Below are 6,592 nucleotides of genomic sequence, written 5' to 3' on the forward strand. Positions count from 1 at the left end.
ATTAAAATTTAGAGTGAGGTTACAATAATACCCCTCCGTTTTTATTCTATTAAAAAATAAATATTTACCGGAGTTATTGTTTCGGCCACCGGCGCTCAGGTGGCCGCCGCCGGGGGTCCAGTCACCGGTGGCTGGAACAGTAGCTCCAGCCGGACCTCCGGTGGCTGGAGTTTTTTTTGTTTAAGACAAAGTAGCCAAGGGAGGGTTTGAACCCATGACCCCTTGGCATACCAAAAGACTTGTAACCACCATACCAAGCAACCCATTCAATCATAAGATGCGAATAAAACTATATATAACAAAACAAACGCAACTGTCCAAATATCAGTGAACAAGTGAAATTAGACGATTTATAAGTGGAATTCAACAATTTGCAACAAAAATTAGACAATTTACAAATAAAATAATAGAAGTCATAACCCAAAATGCAAGTATTTAAGTGCAAATAAGCAAGTAAAATTTGAAGATTCACAACAAAATTTTATGGATTTACAACCCAAATTTGGTAAACACAAGAGAATTCACAACCCAAAATGTAAGTGTTTGAGTATAAGTGAACAAATAAAATTAGACGATTTACAAGTAAAATTCAGCAATTTACAACAAAAATTAGGCAATTTACAAATAACATAATAGAAGTCATAACCCCAAATGGAAGTGTTTAAGTGCAAATGAGCAAGTGAAATTTGAAGATTTATAATAAAAGTTTATGGATTTACAACCCAAATTTGGCAAACACAAGAGAATTCACAACCCAAAATGTAAGTGTTTGAGTGTAAGTGAACAAGTGAAATTGGACGATTTACAAGTGGAATTCAGCAATTTACAACAAAAATGAGGAAATTTACAAATAACATAATGGAACTCACAATCCCAAATACAAGTGTTTAAGTGTAAATGAGCAAATGAAATTTGAAGATTTACAACAAAATTTTATAGATTTGCAAGTGAAATTCGACAATTTCACTTGCTCATTTGCACTTAAACACTTGCATTTGAGGTTATGACTTCTATTATATTATTTGTAAATTGCCTAATTTTTGTTGTAAATTGTTGAATTCAACTTGTAAATCGTCTAATTTCACTTGTTCACTTACACTCAAACACTCACATTTTGGGTTGTGAATTCTCTTGTGTTTGCCAAATTTGGATTGTAAATCCATAAACTTTTGTTGTAAATCTTCAAATTTCACTTACTCATTTGCACTTAAACACTTGCATTTGGGGTTATGACTTTTATTATGTTATTTGTAAATTCCCTAATTTTTGTTGTAAATTGCTGAATTCCACTTGTAAATCGTCTAATTTCACTTATTCACTTACACTGAAACACTTATATTTTGGATTGTGAATTCTCTTGTGTTTGCCAAATTTGGGTTGTAAATCCATAAACTTTTGTTGTAAATCTTCAAATTTCACTTGCTCATTTGCACTTAAACACTTGCATTTGGGATTATGACTTCTATTATGTTATTTGTAAATTGCCTAATTTTTGTTGTAAATTACTGAATTCCACTTGTAAATTGTCTAATTTTACTTGTTCACTTACACTCAAATACTTCCATTTTGGGTTGTGAATTCTCTTGTGTTTGCCAAATTTGGGTTGTAAATCCATAAACTTTTATTATAAATCTTCAAATTTCACTTGCTCATTTGCACTTAAACACTTCCATTTGGGGTTATGACTTCTATTATGTTATTTGTAAATTGCCTAATTTTTGTTATACATTGCTGAATTCCACTTGTAAATCGTCTAATTTCACTTGTTCACTTACACTCAAACACTTACATTTTGGGTTGTGAATTCTCTTGTGTTTACCAAATTTGGGTTGTAAATCCATAAATTTTTATTGTAAATCTTTAAATTTCACTTGCTTATTTGCACTTAAATATTTGTATTTGGGGTTATGACTTCTATTATGTTATTTGTAAATTGCCTAATTTTTGTTGCAAATTTCTGAATTCTACTTGTAAATTATCTAATTTCACTTGTTCATTTATATTTGGATAGTTGCGTTTGTTTTGTTATATATAGTTTTATTTGCATCTTATAATTGAGTGGGTTGCTTGGCTTGGTGGTTACAAGTTTTTTGGTGTGCCAAGGGGTCATGAGTTCAAACCCTCCCTTGGCCACTTTGTTTTAAACAAAAAAAAAACTCCGGCCACCGGAGGTCCGGCCAGAGCTACTGTTTTCGGCCACCGGTGGTCGGACCCCGGCGGCGGCCACCTGAGCTCCGGTGGCTAGACCTTCGACCTCCGGTGGCCGGAACAGTAACTCCGGTAAATATTTATTTTTTAATAAAATAAAAAGGGAGGAGTATTATTATAATCTCACTCTAAATTTTAATTTCAATTTGGTCCCTTGGTCCTGCAGTGAAATTTCAGAAAGTTTTGGTCTTTGACTGATATAAATTGCCTTCTGCGGGGCTTCACTGAAATTTTCCCTAATAAAAACGCCATTTATAACCGTAGAAAAGGGAGAATGTCTGATCTTAAGGTAGTTAGACTTATTTTCAATGTCATCCATACTACTTTTGTTATTTTCAGATATTGAAAAGCCGAAGAATAATATTTTGATCAGGAGATTCTTTTTTATCTATTACTTATATGACATAAACACAAATTATTATATAAACAATGGATAATTATCAATATATCAATCAATTAATCTATTTGTTCATTTGAAAGCGCACAATATATCATTTGAATCGATGATTGTTAATTTATTTAACTTTTTTACTATATCTGAATCCTTAACAAAATATTTGTGCTTATATACAAGTTTTGGTGTATCTTAAAAAAAGTATTGCGTATAAATTTTAAATATACAAATGATCATTCTTTCCAGAAAACAGTAGTTAATCCTGCTTCAAACCCCTGTTCCTTTTTTTTTTTGTTAGTTTCAAAACAGAAACCCTGTTGTAGATTTGTTCATCTGTACTATTTTTGTTTTTTAATATAAAAGCTAGCTAATTAATTTTAGTTAAGTTATTTATTTATAATAAATAAGTGTTATTTTTCTAAAATATCATTGCTACTAATGTGTATTAGAATTACCTTTTCATGAAAACCTTTAGCGTGTGTAACCAGTATAAAGACTGTGACAGACTCATTTATTTGTATATATTTTGATATCTTTTTTATGGGTTTTTATCAACTTAATTAGTCCTTTTTCCACTATTTGATTATTAATTGATTTAATATGTTTTGCTTTGAATTATCATTTTATAAGGGTGAAATTGTCATATTTTAATTTAATTATGGTTAATTAATTTTTAAAGATAATTAATGTTATCTTATTTTTGAATTTTGATTGCAGGTTTTTGGGAGAATTAAAAAAAAATATAATGGAGAAAAGAAAAATAAATTAAATTAAATTAAAAGAGAAAAGGACCAGAGGCAGTAAAACGCACAGTTTGACTGCCTGCCCTAAACACTGACGCATCATCGTCTTCTTCTCACGCAGAGACACGGAAGGACCAGAGGATGGCGTGAGTGAACAGAGGGAGACAGAGTGAGCGACCAGAGGAGACGACGGTGAGAGGAACCAGAGGGGCTCGACGGAATCACACCTCCACCTCTCTATTTTCTCCACTCCCATCAATCCAAATCATCATCTTCCATCTCCATTCAAATCCATCATCACCATGACTTCGTCTTCTTCTTCTTCTTCTCGGTGCGACAGAACCAGAAGTCATCCAACTCCCATCAATCCAAGCATTCGAAGCCTCCATTCACCATCATTGTCTCTCCCACCTCCGTTCAAGTCCACCATTGTCATCATCTTCGGTCACTGCTTTAGGTTCCAGGGAGAGAGAGAGTTCGACGATTCCTCACTGTTCTGTCACCGTCTTTGGCACTGCTACAAGTTTCCCATCACTTTCTTCACTGTTCTTCATGGCTGAGCATGGTGGCTTGCTAATGACGTCGTTTCTCATGGCAAACTGTGGGTAGAATTTCATAATCTTCCAACTCAGCAGCAATGACAGGAGTTTGAGTCTTCGGGGAGTTTTAGCTCCTTTAATTTCTTGCCCAATAGTTATTTAACAATTTCTAGGTCTTAGGATAGTTTCTCTAATTATTGGAAAACTTGTATTATTTAATTTTATTATGTTTGGAGATTATCGTGACAGGATTACTGTTTAGCATTTCACATTAGGCTGTCTAATTTATGACTTGAATTTCAATTACAATGTTGTGGTTATGACATTTGCATTAACTTCAGAGTTAATATGTTGTAATTTTCTAAGGCAGCTATTGTCCCTTGCTAGCTTTAATTATGTTGCTTTGGATTTAAGAGTTATAATGAAGCATTGGGTTTTAGCGCCTTTAATCTTATTTTACTATTCTGGTCGCAGTTAATAAGTTGGGATTTTAGAAAATATTTTGTGGCAATTTGAGATGGCTCGGTTGTTGGATTAAAAGTTTAATTATAATTCTTAATTCATTGTTAAATTCCCGTATCTGTTGAAGTGAGGATTGCCTGTACTGTTGAATTGGAAGATTAATTTTTATCATTGTCTACTCGTGTGTTTTATTTCAATTCATTTATCATCATTCACTTTAAATCATTTTCATACAAAAACAACAAAAACAAGTCTTTTAATTTCAATTTAATTCATGCCATTTAGCTAGCAATTCATCAATTTGAAATCTTTTTTATAGTTTAGGTCACTTGCATTTATTTACTAGGATTTAATTTTGTTTTCAGCTCCTCAAAATGAATACGACCCGGATCGTGCACCATATTATATTAATTCGGTTAATTTTTGGAGTAACCCCAAGGTGACAAGTTAAAGGCATTATTTCATACTACTTGGAGAAAATGTGGATAAATATGAAAGACAAAATAGATTAGAAAAACTTGATACCTAAGATAAATAGGCAGATACCAAATTAAATATCAAACTAGTTCTTATATTAAGAAACGGTAGTAATATATTGAATTAGTTGGCCAATACTTTTAACCCAATAAGTGAATTATCAATGTGTGCGTAATCAAGAGAGAATCACAATTATGAACCTTGGGAAAAGATTAATGTAAAAAGAGGAGCTTCAAATTGTGTGTGTCTCTCTCTCTTTCTATATATATATATATATATATATATATATATATATGGTTGATTTGTAAATTTTGAAGTTCTAGTTGTAAAAACATATCCTTATAAGGTCCTTAGTTATCGTTCTTAGCATTGGAGTATGATCTATTCTAGCTCTTCCAGTTTACTTTGCCACATTAATTTATACCTATATATTTTGTTACTTATCAGAGTTTTGGAATTAAATTAAAACGGAAAATGATGTTTCATTCACAACTTTATAATTTAATATGACCAGTGGGCTTTATTCATCACTTTATTTTTTTAAATCACATTCAAGTTCAATTTTATTTGTTGTTATGTATAAGTATTTTTTTATTGGGGGTAATCTTGTTTGTAGTAATGTCGTATTGTTTTTAAAATTTTGACAATTATGCTTCGGGCCTCTGGAATCCTCTTTGTAACTGAGTTTGCTTTTGTTGCTTTCGGGTCTCTAAATCTATTGTGGGCCACGCTTAAAATTTACTATGATTTGGGCCATTTTGCGGAAAGTTGTGCGCTGTTCCAGTTTTTCAGATTGTTCAAGCAAAACCTTGGAGAATTGTGTTTTACCTTGTCTTTGGTATGAGACAAATCGTAGAAGATAGAAAAATAGTTAAAATTTTTATAAGCTCGATTTAAAAAATTAAAAATGTGAAGCTATAAGATTTTAATAAAAATGTAAAATAAAATAGTAATAAAAGTTAGTTAAAAATTTTTAACCCTACTTCTTCAACTTTAAATCAAGCTCATCAAAATTTTCACTTCTTTCCCCTTTTCTTTATTTTCCTCGTGCTAAACGAACCCTTAATGTACTGCCCTCTACAAACCGATGTGAAAGACTTTTCCTGCCAGGCACAAAAATCCTCCTTGCAGTAGTGACATTAAGGCATCCTCAGTAGCTAAAAATGATCATACTAGCGGTATTATGTTATCACTCTTTATGGAAGAACATTGAAGGGTTCTATATTTGGAGGCCCATCTCTGATCTTCCTCTTATAGCTAACCACTGTCGCACAAAGGTTAATTAAAATAAATTTTTGGACAAATTCTCTTTTATTTTAGCCTGATACAATGAATTGAAAAGAGAGTAAATCAATTTCAATTTTTAAAATAGGGTGCGTAAAATGATTCAAATGAACAATTAATTCTTAGGCCTTAGCTAGTCTTCATTTTGTTCCCTTGCCTCTGTCTCTGCCCTAAACCATTCTCTGCAATTAACAATTAATCAATGAATCTTCTTGCTTCGTTTTTCTTTCAGTCGTCATGCCCGAGGGCAAATAACAACAACAACTAACGAATCCACAAATCATAATTATTCATGTAGCACAAAACCTGGGAAATCATCAATTACAACTACTATTGTGGCAAAAAAATGATATCAACTACAGATATGATTCATGGTCATTTCTCCACTTTCTTGTTGAAGATACTCCCATATGTCGCGAAAACAAAATGACGAAGAAGAGGGAATTGTGACAGCACGAAGAGGAATATGGGAACACTTGCAAGCA

This window comes from Neltuma alba, unplaced genomic scaffold (genome assembly GCF_004799145.2).
Source record: "Neltuma alba isolate B1F8T4 unplaced genomic scaffold, ASM479914v2 tig00006126_pilon, whole genome shotgun sequence".
In the NCBI taxonomy this organism is placed as follows: domain Eukaryota; kingdom Viridiplantae; phylum Streptophyta; class Magnoliopsida; order Fabales; family Fabaceae; genus Neltuma; species Neltuma alba.